General features: G+C 39.8%; 1 protein-coding gene across 13 annotated transcripts in view; it reads left to right on the forward strand.

The window, feature by feature from the left end:
• Positions 1-321: 321 nt before the first annotated feature.
• GRAMD1C (GRAM domain containing 1C) overlaps positions 322-23658 on the forward strand; it is a 110882-nt gene continuing 87545 nt past the window's right edge. The window contains exons 1-5 of one of the 13 annotated variants that reach the window (XM_055427931.2): positions 322-564; positions 2899-2985; positions 7077-7223; positions 11548-11647; positions 15666-15757. The gene's annotated coding sequence lies outside the window, so the exon portion shown is untranslated. Of the gene's footprint in view, positions 565-600; positions 628-713; positions 1520-2898; positions 2986-7076; positions 7224-11547; positions 11648-15665; positions 15758-23658 lie in introns of those variants that run through there. The other 12 variants (XM_055427399.2, XM_055428119.2, XM_055427974.2 and 9 more) reach the window with 12 other exon arrangements.

The raw sequence follows: 23658 nt of genomic DNA on the forward strand, positions 1-23658 counted from the left end.
CGTTACCCTTGATTCTCATACACGCGTTGGTAAACCAGTTTGGAAGAGGTCATCTCTCCCAAGCCAACTAGAATCTTCTTCCAAATGTCTCTGACGCGTCCCCACGGGGCACCTATCAACACACTTTGAAGTCCTCTTGGGTATTTTTGTGGAAGAGAAACCACAGCTATGGTGTTTCTGAGCCACGCTTGCAAAGTTTACGCCACCGTCACGCTTGAGACACTCAAACGATGACTCGGCCCGCCGCCTAACACCAGTACATCCTGAGGGACGGGGGTGGGGGTGGAGGCTGGGAGTCCTGAGCGGCCTCCAGAGGGCGCCAGACGCGCCGAGGAGACCCACGGTGCCCCTCGGAGAGCTGGCGTGCAGGACTCCCGGGGCCGGGTGCCAGAGCGCGCGCCGGGGGAGGGCGTGGGGCGGGCGCCGGGAGAGAGCGCGGGGCGCGCGCCGGGGGAGCGCGCGTGGGGCGCGCGCCTGGCCGCCCCCTCCCCGCGGCGGTGCGCGCGTGCGCGGTACTCTGCGGCGGAGGGATCCGCGCTGGCAGGCTCCCTGACCGTCCGCCAGGTAAGCGGCGCTGTTCTGGGACGAGCTCCGGAGCTAGGGCTTTTACCCGGCAGTTCTCTTCGCGTAGGTTGTTAGAAACCTCTCAGATTGTGAAAATTATTTCCTCTTTTCCCCTTTCTTTTTCTTGTTGCTCTTTGGAGTAATTTGCAAAGTTGTTACCGGGGAAACGGTTTCCTGAGCTTCCCGGAGCCTTTCCCTCTGGGCGATGGGGGAGGTCTGCTTTTTTGGGGGCGAAGCCTGCCTTCTCGGGGGCGTGGAGGGTGGCATTGGGTCCTGAAATGTCCTAGTCCGAACCTCAGGCCCCGCTGTCGTGATTCTGATCCCGTATCAGGTTGATCCAGCCTCACGCCGTTCCCTTAGCTCTCAGCTCTTGATTAAAGGGCTCAGAACTCTGCTGCTGCTGCTGCTGCTGCTGCTAAGTCGCTTCAGTCGTGTCCGACTCTGTGTGACCCCATAGACGGAAGCCCACCAGGCTCCCCCGTCCCTGGGATTCTCCAGGCAAGATCACTGGAGTGGGTTGCCATTTCCTTCTCCAGTGTGTGAAAGTGAAAAGTGAAAGTGAAGTCGCTCAGTCGTGTCCGAGCCCTAGCACAGAACTCTAGATAGTTTAAACCACTGTGTGGTGTGAACCACGTTTTCGGTTTCAGCTACCTTGGTTATTTGTTTACTACCTTATCTGATTAACGGAAGGGCTTGCTGATTAATCTTAAGGGTGAAAGCCCACTTCTGTTGCTGGAGTACTTGCATTTCTGAACACTGTCCTCGTTGCTTTTACGTTGGTTGTGTGTATGTATGTATGTTACTTTAAGAGAATCGCAGTTAGAGCAATACCTTTTAATTGAGAGCATTTTACAGTTTACAAAACGGTAGAGGCATTCAAATAATTGTTGGATGAACAAATGAGTGGACTTGATATTTCAACTGATTCTCAGAACGTTACGGTGAAATAGACCAGGTAAGATATTCATGAGCCCAAGCAGTCATTCATTAAACTATGTTCCAGGTACTGTGTGTTCGGCATAAATGGGGAGCAACACAGACATGATCCCTGTTCTCAGTGAGCCTATTGTCTAGACTACAGAGAGTTGTTGCCCCGACTGTAGAGTGGAGAAAGCAGATTTAGAGAAGTTAAGTGAAAGTGAAAGTGTTAGTCGCTCAGTCCTGTCCGACTCTTTGCGATCCCATGGACAGAATTGTCCATGGGATTTCACAGGCAAGAATACTGGAGTGGGTTGCCGTTTCTTACTCCAGGGGATCCTCCCGACCCCAGGGATCAAACCGGGGTCTCCTGCATTGCGGGTAGTTTCTCTACCATCTGAACCACCAGGGAAGCTTAGAGAGGTTAACTGACTGCCAGTGACCTCGCAGCTGATACCTTAGAGAGATAAGATTCTATTGTGGCCACTCGGTAAAAGCCAGAATGGACTCCTACTCAACATTTGATTTGGAGATGGAAACTGATGAACACACACACACACCCGACACACACACCCCCATGAAGAGGTTTATTACATATATATAAAGGCTTATTACTTAGTGAAGTACATAGTACATAGCAAAGAGGGAAGAACAGGACAGTCTTCTTAAGCAGATCCAAAGTGACTTGAAAGGACAAGGGAATGAGGCTGGCTCTGGGCTTTTGCGGTGGTTAGAGGGTGGGGTCAAAGGTTCCTGCGTGTGCACAGATTGTTGCTTTGTTTGACTCTGGCATCCACACCAAAAGAAGGGGCACCCAGACTTTTTTTTTTTACCAACTTGCCCATTTGAGAGAAAGGGAGGAAGAAGGAGGGGTGAGGTTTAAAACTGTCATCAGGCAAACATCAAAAAATTGAATGAGACTCATTATTATTTACACTTGATGTCTGATTGATGACTGAAATGTACCATTTTTCGCTTGGTTGAATTTTGAACTTAAGTGAGCCATCCTGGCTCTTGTATGAGGCCTATAGACTGAAGTCAGTAAGGAAAATAAAAGTGCCCTTGAATACCTTGTTCAGGAGTCCAGTGATATGTATTTTGAGGAATAAAATGAGTACCTTAGCCACTGTTAGAAATGTCTGGAATTCTTGATGGAGATAAAGAGAGTTCTGGCGAGGCCTTTTATTGTGGCTTTAGTATATATATCGACACTTGTGACCTTGATTTATATTTTGAGTATCTGAAAACAAGAGAGTTCCAGAGTTCTTTATTCCAAGTGGTGCCACTGTTAGGCATGGCCCAAGAGTCTGTAAAAATGTGCAGATAAAGCCAGTTGTTGGCCGGAGCATTCAGGGTTAAGATAAATGTGGGCAGTTCAGTCAGTCTTGCTGACCTCTGGGTCCTTTCCTTCATCAGGGACATCCTGGTTAAAGGATGAAAAGCAGTGGTCTCCAGTGAGCTCCAGCCTGTGGAGGGGTATTGATGCTGTCTACCAAAAAGCAGGTTTGTCCATCAGACTAACTATAGGAGTTTAAAGTGTTGAGCGCCTACTGCTTTTCACTCAGTTGAATCCAAATTGGTCTTCTAGGTATTCAAAGGGTGTGAGAGAGGGTGACCTCTTCTTGTCCCATGACAAATGACAAAGGAGTGAGAACAGGGGAGACCAAGCCCGCCAGTAGCTGGGATATGTTGGAAGGCCCAGATTTGATTCTGTCCTGCAACAAGGAGACCCTGGTGGCTGTGCTGAGCTTGCAAGGTCCTGCTGCCAAGATGGGCAGATGGGTGTGGAGGGTAGGCTCAGAGCTTAAGAGCCTCTGCTTCTAGGGGGGTCCAGTGTGCTGTCAGTCATTGCTGTTCAAATGACATATTGTGTAGGGGTAAGGAGATACTTTGTTGCATTAGAAGCCTGTGGACAATTTAGAGGCATTATGAGTGGTTCAGAGTCTCCAGGAGGCATGAAGAGAGGCTGCTAAAGTATCTACAGTGAAGGCTTCCTTGTGTGTGTGTATGTGCTTGTATGTGTGTTTGGGGGTGGTTTGGAGGAGGCAGTAGCACTACTGGGAGTGTCTGTTATATTAGAATTTTGACAACTTTCAGAATCTTTTTTGGGAGGGAGCCCTGTTCAGGGTGGGTTGTGAGGGAGCCCTGTTCAGGGTGGACTGACCTGCAAGTAACAGCATAAACAAGGTTCAGTCGAATTTGTGAACAACTAATACATCACCTCCAGAATCTAAAAGGACCTAAAAGATGTTGGATTTGTGTTTTTTTAATTTAATTTATTTTATTCAAGTATACTTGATTTACAGTGTTGTGTTAATTTCTGCTGTACAGCAAAGTGATTCAGTTACACATTTAATACTCTTTTCCATTATGGTTTATCACAGGATATTGAATATAGTTCCCCGTTGGGACTTGTTTTAATGTTGTTTCTTGACATTATCAGGGATGGAGTCACCCTTGGTTTAACAAATAGTTTTCAGGAATTTAACCAAAGTAGCAGGCCTTATACTATGTGTGGAGCAATGACCCATCTTCTTCTCATGAGTATTTGTATGTCCTGAAGGAGTGTGTCAAAAGAATGACCTTAGAGGAGAATGTAACATCAATCCTGTGCTCCTGGAGAGACTTGGATACAGTTACCTGTAAAGGTTGTATGGAGTGGCAAGGGTTTTGAGATACCCTGTGTGTAGCCAGGTAAAGGTATATCGTGACCCTCTGGAGGTGAAGGCAAACTGTGACCAAGAGGTCACTGAACAGAACATGCTTATCAAACTTATAGCATCAGAATATTTATCAGTTTCTGATTGGATGGTGTCAGTAATTTTAATAGTATTGGATAGAGGGACCTTCATGGATAGGACCGTAGCATCAGAGATATACTCATCAACTGTGAGGTACTATTCTTTATTCCATCTTTACCAGGCCACACTGGGCTGCTAAGTGGAGAAACAGTAAGGATAATTCCTCTTTCACTAATTGGGTCTTATAAATATCAGTCTTTGAAGGCCTTGTTTTATTTTACATTGAGCTATGGTAACTGTTTTAACTAGAGTTGAGGGTAGTCCAGAGGGTCTCACCTTTATAAAAGCCATTTTACAAGCTCCAAAAACTTGATTTAGATTTATTACTCATTGGATCAAAGCATCCTTTGTTGCTCCACGATATTTTAGGACAATGTGTTCTGTGATCAGGGAGAACTTAGGTAAGAATTCTGGTAGTTAAGGTGAGACATACATGTTTGTTGCCCATTTTATGTTGAGTATTTCCCTAAGATTATAGAGAGTAGCTTGTTTAGATTTAGTTCTTTAAATCTTCAGGAATAACTGTAGTTTGAGCCCAGCATTGACTAAAGCCATGAAGATTTGCCAGTCAGTGCATTTTAGCAGGTATTGAAGTTCATTCAAAACCTATTCTGTAAATCCCACTCATGGGCACATATCTGGAGAAAACTCTAATTTGAAAAGATACATGCACCCCAGTGTTCGTAGCAGCTGTATTTACAATAGCCAAGACACGGAAACATCCTAAATGTTAATTGACAGATAAATGGATAAGAAAGAGGTGGTACATGTATACAGTGTACTACTCAGATATGGAAAAGAATGAAATAATGCCATTTGTAGCAACAGGGATGTACCTAGAGATCATCATATTAAATGAAATCAGATAGAAAAAGATAAAAATCCTACCATGTCACTTATATGTAGAATTTTTAAAAAAATGAACTTATTTACAAAACAGAAATAGACTCACAGAAATAGAAAACAACCTTATGGTTACCAAAAGGGAGAGCAGGGTGGGGAGGTAAGAAGAGATAAATTAGAAGGTTGGGATTAACATATGCACGCTGCTATATATAAAATTGATAAACAAAAAGGATCTACGGTATAGCACAGTATGAACTTTAATCAGTATTTTATAATAGCCAATAATGGAAAGGAATCTGAAAAGAATATAGATATATAACTGAATCATTTTGCCTTCTACCTGAAACTGACACAATAATGTAAATTAACTATGTTTCAATAAAAAAAATAGTTGTATATATTTAAAAACTCTATACTGTAGAATTTTATTGTATAAATTATTTTAATACGTTTTAGATTTCCAACTGAGTCAAATTGTGGACTTCTGTTTCAATTATTTTGTTTACTTGTTTCTTCTTCCTGTATGCAGCTGTGTTTCTCTCTTTCTCTCTCTTTTTTGGTGGTTAGTGAATCTACTTTGGGTAGAGAGGGTCCTCTTTATTTATATTTATAAATTTCTTCCTCCAGAGAACCTCAAATCAGTATCACCAGGATTTGGGACTTCACCCATGGCAGTGTTTGCTTCGTAGAATTTAGGAAACTCAAGCTTCAGTTTTTTATTTTTTACGTCAGAGCTCAGGTTTTTTATTTAATAGGAGTGTAATTGCATTACAATGTTGTGTTAGTTTTGCTAGTTTCTGCTGTACAACAGCTTGAATCAGCTATATGTATACATGTATGCCCTCTCTCTTCTGCCTCCCTCCTACCCATGTAAGTTGAGTTTGAATTACCCTTTGCTGTGCTATGTGGGTTCCGTGGGTGCTTTTCCCTGTAACCCTGAGGATCAGCATTTTTGTTCAAAGAGGCATAGGTGGTAGCTGCAGTAGTGGCAGTGGTATTTAAGAGTCCTGGTGAGCTTTGTGCTCTTATAACATGCCACTTCACCTCCCTATTCTCTCTTTTTTTAGCTCCATAGGGACTGCTTTCATGAGTGACAACCTCATGGGCCCATATCTTGCACTGGATATAATCTTTTCCCTAAGCACTGAGGTGGTGCTGGTGGTGGTCAAGAATCTGCCTGCCAGTGCAGGAGATGAAGGAGACATCGGTTCAATCCCTGGGTTGGGAAGATACCCTGGAGTTGGAAATGGCAATCCACTCCAGTATTCTTGCCTGGAAAAATCCCATGGACAGAGGAGCCTGACAGTTTACAGTCCATGGGGTTGCAAAAGAGTAGGACATGACTAGCGTGTGCACATAAGCTCTCTATACGTTGAGGGTAGTGCCTGGTTGAGATCCCGGATTCATTTATTTCTTTCATTGTTTGTATAAATCAGAGTTAATTTACCAGTTTCCTTACCAATGGACAGTAAGGTTGTTTCCACTTTCTTTGTATTAGAAACATTGTTGACCTCATGCACACATTAAATTGCTGAATTGTAGTACATCTGTACCCATTTTAAACCCAATTGCACTGCAGATTATTCTCCAAAGAGGTTGAACCAATGGTTACTCTCATTACATTGTATTTATTATTATTATTATTTTTTTACTGTCTAATTGTTACTGTAGCTGACTGAACTTCTGGAGGCTAAGGACTTTGTCTTTTACTCATTTTTGAATCTCCAGTACAAACTAAATTACTTAATAAATAGTAGTAGTTGGAAAATATATGATGTGTGTATGAATATACAAACTGCAGAAGCAAAAACATATTAATTACTGTTTTCTAAAAGCATAAATATTGTCCTTTTCACAATAATTTGTGTATCTTGAGCATTTATTGTTTTCTTTTTAAAATGAGCATTTCTCAGTACATAATTTAAATTGTTTGATACTTGCTTCCAGGTAATAAGCGAAAGGAATTCAAGCTTTGCCGCTGAGTTAAGGAAGAAGTAGAGGGAAATCCTACCAGTTGTGGCTGAGAGGGATATAGTGTCAGCTAAAAAACAGGGGCCAAATATATATAACTGGAGTGGTGACTGGAGCTTTTGGGTAATTTATTTTCTTTCTTATATCTTCCTTTTAACATTACATGCAAGATTTCTTTGTCTGTACCAATTCTTATAATATTTATAATATTTTCTTGTTAGCTTCTACATTTTAGATATTTAAGTTTTAATCTAGAGCCCCAAAGACATTTCTGATTATACTCTCCTTTCACCACTAGAAAGCACTGTTGTCTGGTTTGATGGAGTTGGAACTACCTGCTTCAGTTTCCCTGGGAGAAATCTACACCACAGAAATGGATTCCACTTACATTGTTTCTCCTTATATTGGCAAGAGACTAATATTACACAGAAACTATAGTTCTCAGTGTTACTGAGAAGCCAGATATTTTACATAAATTTGATTGAAAGAATTGGTTCCTGAACCTAAAAGGAAGTTTAACAATGTTTGGCCTGTAGTGTATAATGATTTTAAGATAGGTTTTAAAACTAGAATTTTCATATTCTGTTTGCACTGTGCTCACCTGATTGCACATCCTGGATATGCTTCAGGTTTCCCTACTGTAAAATGAGATTCCTGCTTCTTGATTACAAGTACAGTCTTTTGTAAGAACAACATTTCTGTTACCATGTGAATGCTTGCAGTTTTTATTTTAACGGACTCATCCTAAATCCTATAGCAGTTATGAGCCATTTGATACAATCTGGTGTAATGCCACTGTAAGTGAAATTTATATAAGATTCTAAGCATATATAGTTCCAATAGTAGTTCATTAGAAAGTTCATCTCTTGATCAGGCATACTTTGGAGCAGAATTTCTCATAATTTTAGAGTAGACTAAAAAAGACATTAATAGGTATAAGGATCAGTTTAAGCATCAACATTCTGTTCATAATTAGTGGCTCATTTATTGAATGCTGTTGAATCTTAACATTAATAACACATTCTTCCTTCCTATTAGAAAACTTAAGATTATTTGAACCATATCCCTAAGGAAAATATTTGGTTGCTAAGAAATGTACGAATAAGTGCACATCCTAAAAAAATGTCCTCTATGTTGATTACATTGTTTTGATCACATTTTGAGAAAGTTTGACTGTTGTAATATTTTTGTCTTTCTGAATTGTGTTTTATAGCTTACGTTATTGTTTGGAAAGCCTTTATAACTCCAAGGGCTAAATAGTTACTATGACAGACTTAAAGCATCAAGAAGGATAAAGCAAGAAAAGAAAAAAGCAAATGAATGAGAACATTTAGAAATAGCAGGAAAGAGAAAAATAGAGCTTTTTGTGCTAAGCTTTACTATTCTTTAGTATATGGACCCAGCAGACTTGGCAACACTTGATTAGAAATGCAGAGTCACAGGCCCAACCTTGCACTTACTGGATCAGAATCGTCATTTTCACAAGATTTCCAGGTGATTTGTATGTACATTCAAGTTTTAGAAGCACTAATTTAGTGCTGAATGTCCACTTTGGCCCAATTTAAGTCTCTATGATGATTGTAAACACAATTTTTATATGAATTCACATGGAATAGATGTAGACACAAATATAACATCTCAGAAATTTTACTGACCTTTCCAAAGGTCACTTTTCCAGAAACCAGAAGCATTATAACTTGAGAAGCAAACAGAATTCCAGCTAAGCTATTTAAAATCCTAAAAGATGATGCTGTTAAAGTGCTGCACTCAGTACGTCTGCAGATTTGGAAAACTCAGCAGTGGCCACAGGACTGGAAAAGATCAGATCAGTTTTGATTCTAATCCCAAAGAAGGGCAATGCCAAAGAATGTTCAAACTACCATACAATTGTACTCAGTTCATGTATTAGCAAGGTTATACTTAAAATCCTTCAGGCTAGGCTTCAGTGGTATATTGACTGAGAACTTCCAAATGTACAATCTGGGTTTTGAAGAGGTAGAGGAATCAGAGATCAAATTGCCAACATTCATTGGATCATAGAGAAAGCAAGGGAATTCCAGAAAAATATCTACTTCTGCTTCATTGACAATGCTAAAGCCTTTGACTGTGTGTATCACAATTAACTGTTGAAAATTTGATCACCTTACCTGTCTCCTGAGAAACCTGCATGCAGGTCAAGAAGCAGCAGTTAGAACTGGACATGGAACAGTGGACTGGTTCAAAATTTGGAAAGGAGTAAGACAAGGCTGTACATTGTCACCTTGCTTATTTAACTTCTATGCCGATTACATCATATGAAATGCCAGGCTGGAGGAATCACAAGCTGGAATCAAGATTGATGGGAGATACATCAACAACCTCAGATGATACAACTGTAATGCCAGGGAGAGAAGAGAAACTACAGAGCCTCCTGAAAAAGGTGAAAGAGTAGAGTGGAAAAGCTGGCTTAAAACTGAACTTTCTAACTGACCTTACATGAAAAGTAAGATCATGGCATCTGGTCCTATCACTTCATGACAAATAGAAGGGGAAAAACTGGAAGCAATGACAGATTTTATTTTCTTAGGCTCCAAAATCACTGGGGATGGTGACTGCAGCCATGAAATTAGAAGACACTTACTCCTTGGAAAGAAAGCTATGACAGACCTAGACAGTGTATTAAAAAGCAGAGACATCACTTTGCTGATGAAGATCCATATAGTCAAAATTAAGGTTTTTCCAGTCGTGTATGGATGTGAGGGTAGACCAAAAGAAGGTTGAGTGCCAAAGAATTGATGCTTTCGAACTGTTCTGGAGAAGACTATTGAGAGTCCTCTGGACAGCACAGAGATCAAACCGGTCAATTCTAAAGGAAATCAACCCTGAATATTCATTGAAAGGACTGATACTGAAGCTGAAGCTCCAATACTTTAGCCACCTGATGTGAAGAGCCGACTCATTGGAAAAGACCCTGATGCTGGAAAAGACGAAGACAAAAGGAGCAGGGGATGGCAGAGGATGAGATGGCTAGATAGGGTTACTGACTCAATGGACATGAATTTGAAGAAACTCCAGGAGATAGTGGAGGACGGAAGAGCCTAGTGTGCTACAGTCCATGGTCACAAAGAGTCGGACACAACTTAGTGACCAAACAACAACAAATGACATCTCAGAAGTTTTACTGACCTTCCCAAAGGTCACCTATCCAGAAACCAGAACTGTCAACAACTTAGAAGCAAATAGAAACAAAAAAGAACCTGAATTCCTAAATGAGAGTTCGCACTGATGGATCTTGTAAGAGGAGAGTCCCTAAGCCTTCATATGGGATTTTTTTATTTTTGATTTTTTTTTTATAAGTGTAAATAAGATTCCCATCAGGTAGTTGAATAGATTATTTGAGACCTGAATTATTTGGTGATAACATATGAACAGTAGCAAGAGATGACAGGAGCCGCTCAAGGAGTTTAGGAACCCGAGCCTCTCAATGTGACAACCAAAGGTCTGTGCAGATCGTTGACTCTAATATAGCACTGTAACTGTTAAAAATGAAGGTTAAGCAGTCTGGAAAATAACTAATATGTTTTTTTTCCCCTCTGCCATTTTAAATCCATATGCTTCCACCACTCACTTCATGTTGCCCTTTTCATGTTCCCCGGGCAATAAAGTAGGGGTTGAACTGAAATGTGAAACCATTGGGTGGGGACAAAAGGATCAGGGGATGGCAGAGGATGAGATGGCTAGATAGGGTTACTGACTCAATGGACATGAATTTGAAGAAACTCCAGGAGATAGTAGAGGACGGAAGAGCCTAGTGTGCTACAGTCCATGGTCACAAAGAGTCAGACACAACTCTTTGTGGGTGGGGTGGCGGTCAGGACTCGGAAGAGCTCCCGTCCTTCATGTCTCAGTGCAGAAAGAATTCAGTGAGAGGCAAAGTGATAGATAAGAAGTGATTTATTAGACTAGGAACACTTATGAAGTTTATAGGCAGGCGGGCAAGAGGGTGCCACCTCAAGAACTTACTGGGCTACAGTTTTATAATCAGAGGAAGAGTGGGGAGGGGGAAAAGACCTTCTTTGTTTGTCATTCTTGAATGGACATCATGCTTCCATGGTCAGTTCCTCCTCCAGGTTGGGCAGGGGAGTTGTTTTGTCCCTACATGGTAAAGCTAGGTCAACAAATTATCGTTTCCTACTAATATGTGTGCAGAGAGCGTGTCTTGACTTACTGAGGTCACTGAGCAGGATGTGGGTCTCGTGCTATCATTGTTTTATTGTTTGGGGCATGTCTCATGCTTCCGTTGCATTGCTTTGTTGCCAAACAAGCCTGCTTGGTTTATGGTTAAGCAGACCTGCTTTCCTGAGTAATCGTTAACGTAAAGGGTCTCCCATGTTTTTTCTACTTACAATCCCCTGTTGGGATTAATGTTTTACTCACCTGCTTTGTCCCTTTACTCTGTCCCTATCAGAATGAGTGCAGTAAGATGGCGAGGTTCACTGAGGGATCCAGAATTAACACAAGGAAGGCCAACAGCAGAGCAGGAAGATATTCATGAGGCACATGACCTGGTAGGTAGCAAAGAGTTAGAAGAGTGTCTGAGCTTCCTCAGTGGCTCAGTTGTAAAGAATCTGCCTGCAATACAGGAGAAGCAGGAGACACAGGTTCAAACTCTGGGTCAGGAAGATCCCCTGGAGGAGGGAATGGCAACCCACTCCAGAATTCTTGCCTGGAGAATCCCGTGGACAGAGGAACCTGGCGGGCTACAGTCCATGGGATTGCAAAGAGTCGGACACGACTGAAGTGACTGAGCACGAGCACAGAACTCTTTCACCAGAACATCTGAGGAATCTAGATTTGGGCCTTTTCACTTTGGGAAGGTTTCTACCAAAGAAGATTGTTCACTCTATAAAGTTTTGGTATGTAAAGAGTTAAGCCCCAGGAATCTGAAGCATTCACTCATGTGGAATACCTCGTGTATTCTGGCCTGACTACCTGTGTTGATCTAACTGTGCTGAATTTATGTTTAATTTTACCTTATTGAAAAAAATTCTGGGGGGTTTTAGGGCAAGCTGCTGCATGTGGTTTCGTAGTTTCCTAACCAGGGATCAAACCTGTGCCCCCTGCAGTGGAAACATGCCATCCTAACTGAAGTGAATTTAGAGAGTAACATGATACAGTTGAGCAGATTGGAGATCAGGAAGAAAGCACCTAGGACAGAGTGTGTGCTCGGCCCCTGGGGATCGCCGTGTAGTGCTCTTGACTATGTTGCTTAACCTGTTTGGCCTCAGGTGCCTCACTTCTAAAATTAGACGCTGGGCCATAGCATTGCAGCTATGTCTTGAATCACGAAAAGAGTGTGTGTTGAATCACAGAAGAGGGTTATGGCTAGCAAGCGCTCATAATTTACATTGCTGAAAGAAAGAATGTTACACGGGGAACACATTCCCTTAACATTGTCCCAGTGGTAAAAAGACTGAAAAGTTCTAGATAAGGAGACATACTATTTGTCATATTGGAAAATTGTTTTGATGCTTCCCCACACCAAAAGAAAAAAAAAAAATTGTGAAAACAAGAGGATTCACGAAAGTGAACCAAAGTTTATTGTCTCCCCCAGGTTGATTTCTTTTAGGCCCTATCTATCTGTTCTTATGCTACTTAACAATCTGGCTAGTAAGTGTCTTTCTGATAGTAGGACTTTAAATTAAATCACCACAGCAATACATACTGAAATCACCAGCTACCGATTTTCCATCTTACAAACATAGGAATCTTGTTTTATTTGTTTAATTTTTTTATTTTAAAATGAAAGTATTTAATCCTAGTATGTGGGGGATGAGTTTTATCGTTAATTTTTAAATCCTAATGTAACAGTAAAAATTATGTGAAATGAAGAAATTAAATTTAAAATGAAGTTAATAGCAAGTAAATATTTGTGCTTTGCCCTTTAACAGTTAGGAAAAATACATAGCAAAGAGCTTCCCTGGTGGCTCAGGGGTAAAGAATCTACCTGCCAGTGCAGCAGACATGGTTTCGATCCCTGGTCTAGGAAGATCTCACATGCCACAGAGCAACAACTATGCCCATGCATAACTGTTGAGCCTGTGCTCTAGAGCCTGAGAGCCACAATTACTGATCCCGTGTGCCCTAGAACCCATGCTCTGCAATAAGAGAAGCCACCAAAATGAGAAACCTGCACACTGCAACTAGAGAGTAGCCCTCACTCTCCACAACTAGAGAAAAGTCCCCATAGCAGCGAAGACCCAGCATAGCCAAAAATAAGAAAAAAATAAAATTATTTTTTAAAATTCTTAAAAATAATAAAAATAAAATTCTTAAAAATACAGCAAAAGAAAAAGAAAACCCAAATCAAAACCCTTATTTTCTTTCCTAACTAATGTCCCCATGGATTAGGTCCCAGAGGAAAAGCATACAGAGCTCTGCAGCAGAAACATTTATTTAGTAAAACCTCTTAGTGATGCAGAGCTCACAGCTATTGGGAATAGAAAAAGAGATTTTCTGTTATGTAGGTTTTCTGTTATAAGATGACATCCTTTACTGGATTTTTTTTTAATGCAAGTATTAATGCTTTGGGTTAAGTACTTACTATAATATTAAGCAGTCTTTTGTACCTTGGTTATTTCATTACTATTAAGTTTCTTTGTAAAAATATTTGTCACTTGTATATGCATGCATGCTAAGCTGCTGCAGTTTTGTCCGACACTTTGAGGCCCCACGGACTACAGCCTGCCAGGCCCCTCTGTCTGGGGGATTCTCTAGAGTGGGCTGCCATGCCCTCTTCCAGGGGCTCTTTCCAACCCAGGGATGAAACCTATGTCTCATTGTCTCCTGCATTGCAGGCGGATTCTTTACCACTGAGCCACAGGGAAGCCCATGTACAAATAAATAGTATGCCTATGTTTTAGTAAAAATATTTGGATTTGATTTTTTTCTAGGTCATGGTCTAGTTTTTCTGATTGTACAGGAAATCAGAAGTCTTTCTTGTGTGCTTTGTCCTTGACTTCTGGTGTGATCATAGTGTTGTTATTCACAGGTGAACTTTTCCACTGTAGGGGATGAAGCTTGCCACAGTCCTGGTCTATAGGTACATCATGATGATTAATTAATGTTTCACTGTAAAAATTGTTTTAAAATGCCCAAGAGGATTAATTAGTATGTTTATAACATACTCTGGCAACTTTGGAGAAGAGGCTTCCTATAATACGTTGTCCTTTACAACATATCTTGACTTTTTTTCAAGCTACAAATGATATTTTGGATTTTCACTTTGGAAATTGGTGAAAAGATTAAACTCATTTTCCATTTACTGTTGCATTAAAACATATTTAAGGAAATTAAAATTTTTAATTGAAGATATTGTTTGAAATATCTTTGTCTCTGAACACTTTTGGACAATTATAAAGAATAGGAACTAACACTTTTGGCAGTATGGAGAGAGGCCTATCTAACTTAAAAGCTCTTTTACTACAAAGTACCTAGAAATTCTGGATGAAATGTTACAAACATATTTGTAATCAAATGCGTTTCTGGGCTCACAGGTAGCAAGGGAAATACCTAAGGGCTAAAGGAGAAGAGGGAACTGATTACCAGATTTGTGAGCTTGTGAATGTATGCCGAGGCCACCCTGAGGAGTTCGTTAGTCTCAGTAGCCAAAGGTTTTAATGGCCACACCGGGATAGGGGATAGTGCCTTGAATCTGTAGAAATTAAAACTGAGAACTCTTTATAAAGCCATGTCTCTTGAAGCACTTTACCCTCTGTGGAAGGGCAGGTTGAAGACAAGGAAGCTTATCTGTCTAAACTTGGGCTTGGGTTGGTGGGAGAAACTGGGACTTACTGTAGTTCATCTTTCATAAAGTTTTGGGACTTGGATTTAATACATTATGAGTAAGCAGAAAGAGGTTCAATAAATAGCATGTTCAGTTCAGTCGCTGTCGTGTCCGACTCTTTGCGACCCCATGAATCACAGCACGCCAGGCCTCCCTGTCCATCACCAACTCCCTTCAAAAACTTCATGTCTAACCACCAGAGTGAGCGTCTATGACCCCAGTCATTCTTTCCTCAGTCATTACATTATTTCTCTGCTCAAGATGTTACTTAGTAATAAGTAGTAAAGTAGTAAAATGGCCTAACAATAGTAAAAATGAGGGTATGGAGTATTGACATCTGGAAAAAAGTGTGTGAAAGTGTTAGTCACTCAGTTGTGTCCAACTCTGCAACCCTAAGGGCTGTAGCCCACCAGACTCCTCTGTCCATGGCATTCTCCAGGCAAGATTACTGGAGTGGGTAGCCATTCCCTTCTCCAAGGGGTTCTTCCCGACCCAGGGATTGAACCCAGGTCTTCTTCATTGCAGGCAGATTCTTTACTGTGTGAGCCACCAGGGAAGCCCATTGACATCTGAACCAGCATTATAAGTACTTTAAACATTTCCCCTCTTACGTAGAATTAACACCTTCATTCTATCCCTACTAACTTTTCCTTTTTTTCCTCTTTTTTTTTTTCCACTTGTAGTTTGAGATAAATACTATTTTTCCTTAAAAAAAAATTTTTTTTTTGGCTGCACCTCAGGAACCTTCATTCCCTGAATGAAGAAATTGAACCCACACCCTCTGCACTGGAAGGTGAAGTCTTAACCATTGGACCACCAGGAAAGTCCCAAGGTAACTTTAGATTCACACGGTTCTAAGAAATAATGAGAGACTCTGTACACTTTAAAAAGTTTTCCCTAATGGTAACATCCTGCAGAACTGTAGTACAGTGTCATAGCTAGCATATTGATAGTGATAAGGTCAAGTTATGGAACATTTCTATCACTATAAACATCTTTTCTTTATAGATTATAGCCCTTTTATAGACACAACCACTTTCTTTCTTCCCCTTGCCCCTACTTAACCATTGGCAACTGCTAATCTGTTTTCCATTTCTGCAGTTGTGTCATTTCAAGAATATTCTGTAAAGGGAATAGTACAGTTATGTAACACTTTATGTTGGCTGTTTTCACTCATCATATTTCCCTGGAGATCCATTCATTTTGTTTTCTGTACCAATAGTTCATTCCTTTTTAATGCTGAGTAACATTCCATGGTATGCATGAATTCACCATTCATCCACTGAAGAACACCTGGGCTGTTTCCAGTTTTTGATTATGATAAATACAGCTGCTGCAAACATTGATGTACAGGTGTTTGTGTGAACATAAGTTTTCCTCTGGGATATTTGCCCGGGAGTGCAATTGCTGGGTCATCTGATAGTTGCATGTTTAGTTTTACAGAACTGCCAAGCTTTTCTAGAGTGCTATACCATTGTACATTCCCACTAGCAAAATGTGAGAGATACAGTTTCTCTGTATTCTTGCCTCCTCACTGAGGGTTTTTATCATGAAAAAGTCCCTTCTGTGTAAATCTGAATTTTAGAATCTAGCCATACCTTGTTTTATTGCATTTTACTTGTTTGCATTTCACAGATACTACATTTTTTACAAATTGAAGTTTTGTACGAACCCTGTGTTAAGCAAGCCTATCATTATCATTTTTCCAACAACATTTGCTCACTTTGTGTTTCTGTGTCATGGTTTGAAACATTTTCAGTATTATATTTGCTATGGTGATCTGTGATCAATGATCTTTGATATTACTATTTTAATTGTTTTTGGGTGAACTATATAAGACAACCTCCTTGGTCGTGCGGCTTGTGGGATCTTAGTTCCTGGACCAGGGATTGAACCTACAACCTTGGCAGTGGAAGCTTGAAATTTTAACCACTGAACTGCCAGAGAATTCCCTAGCAGCAGGGTTTGAGAGGATTGACAGTAGCCCTTTTGCACCAGGCTTTTTTTTTTTCCCTTTGTCAGTCTTTTTAGAGGTTTTCCAGTTTCACTGATAATTTTAAAATAATTATCTCTTTTTTCATTGATACTCTAATTGTTTTTGTTTTTCTGTTTCATCGATTTCTGTTCTATATGTAATCTTTATTATATATATACTTTTTTGCTCATGTTGGGTTTATTTTGCTCTTCCTCTTCTAAGTTTTTGAGTTGGACAATGAGATTATTACTTTTCCTCTTTCCTAATGTGTACATTTAGTGCTATAAATTTGTTTCTTGGCTTTCATTGTGACCCACAGATGTTGATATATTGTATCTTCATTTTCATTCAGTTCAGTATACTTTTTTATATCCCTTGAGGCTTTCTCTTTTATCTGTGGATTATTTAGATATGTGTTTTTTAGTGTCCAAATGTTTGGAGATTTTAGTGTTCTCTTCCTGCTATTGATCTGTAGGTTGATTGTGGTCTAACACACTCTATATATTTTCACTTCTCTTAATTTGTTGAGATATGGCTGAACATATATTCTATCTTGGTTTATGTTCTAATACAGTGAAATGTGAACAAAATGATGTGTGTTGTTTCTAGAGGGGAACCCTTAGAGTTAGTACACTATTTGCCATCTTCCTGTCCTAGGATGGTGGAGCCCTTATTCTCATATGTACCTATCTTAGGACAGTGTGAAGCTAAGGCTTTTGCCAACCCACGTTGTTCATTTATATTTAAACAAGACATAAACCCTTGTTCTTGTAAGCACTGAGACTTTGGGGTTTGCTTATTGATACAGTACAATCTAGTCTTTTATGACTAATGTACCAAGTTAATTTACCCTTTACTTTTTCACTTTCTCTTATTCCAATCTGTTGCCAAAACTGCCTTAAAAATCCGCTTCTGAGATTATGTCGTGAGCCACAGATACTAATCACTGAGACTCTCCAGATCATTTTTGATTAGCTAGGTTCAAGCCATTAAGACTTTTGGACTGCAGAATGCTAGTTTATTGAATTTTACTTTGTTTGCACGTAGAAATGTGCACCAAAATAATTTGAATTACTTAGAGTGAGAGGATTGTTATTTTTTTGAAAATAATGTTAGAGAAAGAGGAAATTGGAACCTTTAAGGACAGATACTTAGCATTCTGATTATAATTATACAGTTAATAATATTATATTATATAATTAAAAGTTGCTAAGAAACTAGATGTTAAATGTTCTCACCACAAAAAGAAATGATAATTATGGGATGTGATGGAGGTGTTAGCTGGTGCTACAGTGGTAATCATATTGCAGTATATAAGTGTATTAATTAACACATTGTATACCTTAAATTCATTCAAGTATATGAATAAATAAAACTGGATAAATTTATACAGTTAGATGTCAATTATATCTCAAGATTTTTTTAGAATGGATAAAGACTAAATGTTTTCTTCCTAGAGCATGAACATTGCCTTCAATGTAAAATAAAATGAAATAATTTTGAATAAATTATAATAATTTTTCAAATTATGCAATTTATCTTATTAAATTTTTTAACAAATAATTTTTATTGCAGTATAGTTCCTTTACAATGTTGTCTTAGTTTCTGCTGAATAGCAAAGAAAATCAATTATACATATACATGTATCGTCTCTTTTTTAGATTTCCTTCCCATTTAGGTCACCACAGAGCACTGAATAGAGTTCCTTGGGTTATACAGTATGTTCTTATTAGTTATTTATTTTATACATAGTAATGTTTATTTGTGGAAAATTCTGAAAGAGATGGGAATACCAGACCACCTGACCTGCCTCTTGAGAAACCTGTATGCAGGTCAGGAAGCAACAGTCAGAACTGGACATGGAACAACAGACTGGTTCCAAATAGGAAAAGGAGTACGTCAAGGTTGTATATTGTCACCTTGCTTATTTAACTTCTATGCAGAGTACATCATGAGGAACGCTGGGCTGGAAGAAGCACAAGCTGGAATCAAGATTGCCGGGAGAAATATCAATAACCTCAGATATGCAGATGACACTACCCTTATGGCAGAAAGTGAAGAGGAACTCAAAAGCCTCTTGATGAAAGTAAAAGAGGAGAGTGAAAAGGTTGGCTTGAAGCTCAACATTCTGAAAACTAAGATCATGGCATCTGGTCCCATCACTTCATGGGAAATAGATGGAAAAACAGTGGAAACAGTGTCAGACTTTATTTTTTTGGGCTCCAAAATCACTGCAGATGCTGATTGCAGCCATGAAATTAAAAGACGCTTACTCCTTGGAAGGAAAGTTATGACCAACCTTGATAGCATATTAAAAAGCAGAGACATTACTTTGCCAACAAAGGTCCGTCTAGTCAAGGCTATGGTTTTCCCCGTGGTCATGTATGGATGTGAGAGTTGGACTGTGAAGAAAGCTGATCGCCGAAGAATTGATGCTTTTGAACTGTGGTGCTGGAGAAGACTCTTGAGAGTCCCTTGTACCGCAAGGAGATCCAACCAGTCCATTCTAAGGGAGATCGATCCTGGGTGTTCATTTCAAGGACTGATGCTAAAGCTGAAACTCCAATACTTTGGCCACCTCATGCGACGAGTTGACTCACTGGAAAAGACTCTGATGCTGGGAAAGGTTGGGGGCGGGAGGAGAAGGGGACGACGGAGAATGAGATGGCTGGATGGCATCACTGACTCTGTGGACATGGGTTTGAGTGAACTCCGGGAGTTGGTGATGGACAGAGAGGCCTGGCGTTCTGTGATTCATGGGGTCGCGGAGAGTCGGACACGACTGAGCGACTGAACTGAACTGAACTGAACTGAATGTTTATTTGTCAATCCCAACCTCCCTGTTTATTTCACCCTCTTATCCCCTTGGTAACTGTAAGATTGTTTTCTACATCTGTGACTCTATCTCTGCTTTACAAATAAGTTCATCTGTACCATTTTTCTAGATTCTACATATGCGTGGTGTTATACAATATTAGTCTTTCTCTTTCTAACTTATTTCACTCTGTATGTCAACTTAAACTTGAAATTTAATTTTTTATGTAATTTCAATTTTTATAAATTTTAGGAATTTTAAAAAATTTGAAAATAGAAAATTATACAAAGAAAAAAATGTGAAATTCCTTGTTTTCTTACCAACCAGAGAAAACTACTTTGAGATATTTCCTTCATTTTTTTCCATGTGTGTGTGTGAACTTTTTTTCCTTTGGTATAACTGGCATCAGTATATTTTGTTGTTCACTTCCTAGGTCGTGTCTGACTGTTTGCAACCCCGTGGACTGCAGCACGCCAGGCTCCTCTATGCTCCATTATCTCCTGGAGTTTGCTCAAATTCATGACCATTGAGTCGGTGATGCTATTAATGTCTAGCCATGTCATCATCTGCCATCCCCTTCTCCTTTGGCCTTCAGTCTTTCCCAGCATCAGGGCCTTTTTCAGTGAGTCAGGTCTTCGCATCAGGTGGCGAAAATATTGGAGTTTCAGCTTCAGCATCAGTCCTTCAGTGAAATTCAGGGTTGATTTTCTTTAGAATTGACTGGTGTGATCTCCTTGCAGTCCAAGGGACGCTCCAGCACCACAGTTCAAAAGCATCCATTCTTCAGCACTCACTCTTCTTTATGGTCAGCTCTCACATCCATACGTGACTACTGGAAAATCCATAGCTTTGACCGTATGGACTTTTGTTAGTAAAGTGATGTCTCTGCTTTTTAATACGCTGTCTGGGTTTTTCAGAGCTTTCCTTCCAAGGAGAAAGCATCTTTTAATTTCATGGCTGAATCACTGCAATGATTTTGGAGCCCAAGAAAATAAAATCTGTTATTGTTTTCACTTTTTCCCCATTTGCCATGAAGTGATGGGGCCCGATGTCATGATCTGAGTTTTTTGAAAGTTTTGAGCTCGCTTTTTCACTGTCTTCTTTTACCCTCATCAAGAGTCTCTTTAGTTCTTCCTCATGTGTTGACTGTTGTATCGTTATGAACATATCTTAATCTCTAGTAATATCTCTTGCCTTAAAGTCTGTTTCAGCTGACAGTGGTATAGGAACTCCAGTTTTCTTGTGATTACTGTTTGCCTGGTATATGTGTCCATTCTTTTACTTTCAGCCTCTTTGTGTTTTTGTATCTAGGTTTTGTGTCTCTTGTGGACAGAGTATAGTTGGGTCTGTTTTTATCCAGTTTGACAATCTCTGTGTCCAACTTATTTATATTTAATGTGTTTATAATATATATTTACATTTTAATTGCAAATTTACAAATTAATTGGAGATAACTTGGATTTACAAATAGCCATTTTGTTGTTTTCTCTGTATCTCATATATATTTTTGTTCCTCTGCTCCCCCTTTATGTGTCAAATAAATACTTTTTAGGATACCACTTCAGTTCCTCTTGATTTAAAAAATGTAATTGAGTGTTTTTAAAGGATTGCATGAGGGATTACAGTGTACATCATAACATCTCACTGTACACTTCAGATTACTAACTTAATTCTACTAAAATAGGGAACCTTTGTTCCATCCTAGCTCCATTATCTCTCCCCTGCCTTTATATATATATGTCTCATATGTGTTCTATATATATGATACATATATATGTCTGTTCTGTGTGTATATAAATTTCACTTTAATGTGTCTAAGTCTGAATCTCTTATTTGGGATTCATTACTCTGATTTGTACATTGTCCTCAAATTTTGAAAAAATTGACCGGTATTTACATATTTGTCTGCCTCCCTTTTCCTTCTGATACTCTCATTACATGTATTTTGATTTTAATGTTGCCACACAGGTCTCTGAGTCTCTTGTTTATTTTCTTCAAACTTTTTGTTTCTGTTCTTCAAATTAGATAAGTTTTATTCATCTGTCTTTAGTTCACTGATTCTTTCTCTGCCATTTTGAATCTTCTTTTGTACCCCTCATGGCAACCCACTCCAGTGTTCTTGCCTGGAGAATCTCAGGGATGGCAGGGCCATCTATGGGGTCGCGCAGAGTCAGACATGACTGAAGCGACTTAGCAGCAGCAGCAGCAGCAGTGAATTTTTTATTTTGGTGATTATAGTTTTCAACTTCAGAATGCCAGATTTTTTTTAAATTGGAGGCTAGTTACTTTACAATATTGTATTGGTTTTGCCATACACTGACATGAATCCGCCCTGGGTGTACATGTGTTCCCCATCCCACCTCCCTCCCCATATCATCCCTCTGGGTCATCTGTGAAATATGTTTGTCCTGTAGTGTGTGGAAACAATGATCTTTGATCAATTTGTTATCGTTGTTTTGTTTTTAAGGCTAGTTTCCTGTGTCACCCCTTGTATCAGCCAACAATTAGTCAGAAATTGTTCTTAAATACAGAGAGCCACTAAGGCTTTCCACTTCCGCTGACAGATCTGTGTATAGATTGGGTAGTGCATTCAAAATTCAGCTCATTTTTGAATTTGTCCCTGTTTTTATGTTCCCTTGAGACTTTTTGTATTTCCATCCAGGTGTCTTGCTGAAAGTATTACTTTTGTTTCAAGTTTGGAGGACTTGTTAACAAAAGTCACTTGTTACACACAATAAACAATTTCAATATTTAATTGAGGATTAGTTGACTTAATTTCCTTCCAAGGAGTAAGCATCTTTTAATTTCATGGCTGCAATCAGCATCTGCAGTGATTTTGGAGCCCCCAAAAATAAAGTCTGACACTGTGATTCAGGGGGTTACAAAGAGTCGGACACGAGTGAGCGACTGAACTGAACTGAACTGACTTAATTGCAATATACAGTCATTAAAAGAAAAGAGAAATAGAAACAATAGTGAAAAGTACAGCACATACATCACCAAATTGGGCCAACCAATGTGCATGTGTGTGTGCTTAGTCGTGTCTGACTTTTGCAACCCCATGGACTGAGCCTGCCTGGCTCCTCTGTCCATGGGGTTTTCCATGTAAGAATACTGGAGTGAATAGCCATTCCCTTCTCCAGGGGATCTTCCCAAACCAGGAATCAAACCCAGATCTCCTGCACTGCAGGTGGATTCTTCACCAGGGAAGCCTGACCAACATGTAGACTTAAAAACAGCCCTAAGAAGTCCCATGTAACAGCTATTTGGAGTCCTAGTTGGGAAAAGGTCCTGGGCAGTGCATCCACTCCAAGAATGAGACCTCAAATTGCAGCTTCTGGGGCTCCCACTTATAATCCCAGATTGCAGACTGATATCATCCGTTTGCATGCAAAAATTCACCTCTGGTTTTACTTTAACATTTTTACAATGCTGTTTGTTTTATATTGTGAGTCATAGGATTTTGTCTGACCTCGCTGCAGTTGGTCAGACCTCCAGGTACTCAAGAGTTCCAAGACCCACTCCCTTTCTTATCTAAAGTGCTGCCTGACTCTCTGTTCTTGCAGGCAAGCATGGAATTTGATCAGTGTCCAGGCAGGTTAGAAGCAAAGTCAGGGGCCTGCTATCCTGCTTCTGAAGCGTGAACAAGACTTCCTCCTTGTTAATTTCCCTGATACCAGGAGTATGTTGATAGTTTTGGATTTCTCCAATCTCTCTTGCACATGCTTGTAGCCCCTGTTTATCTAGGATTACATGAAGAGTGTATTAAATTCATCTATGGCTGCCTCTCCTCTACAATCTCTCTGTTAAGTTCCCTACTAATCTGACAGTCTGCTTGTTCTTGTCCTAATAGAGATTTCAACCTCACACTTGCTTGGATAGCTTCAGAAAATTTCCCTTCACTCCTGGGATAGGTTTTCTGTTTTCCACTCTGAATCAACTC

The sequence above is a fragment of the Moschus berezovskii genome, chromosome 1 (assembly GCF_049115385.1).
Source record: "Moschus berezovskii isolate FMDL1 chromosome 1, NW_MosBer_1.0, whole genome shotgun sequence".
NCBI lineage: Eukaryota > Metazoa > Chordata > Mammalia > Artiodactyla > Moschidae > Moschus > Moschus berezovskii.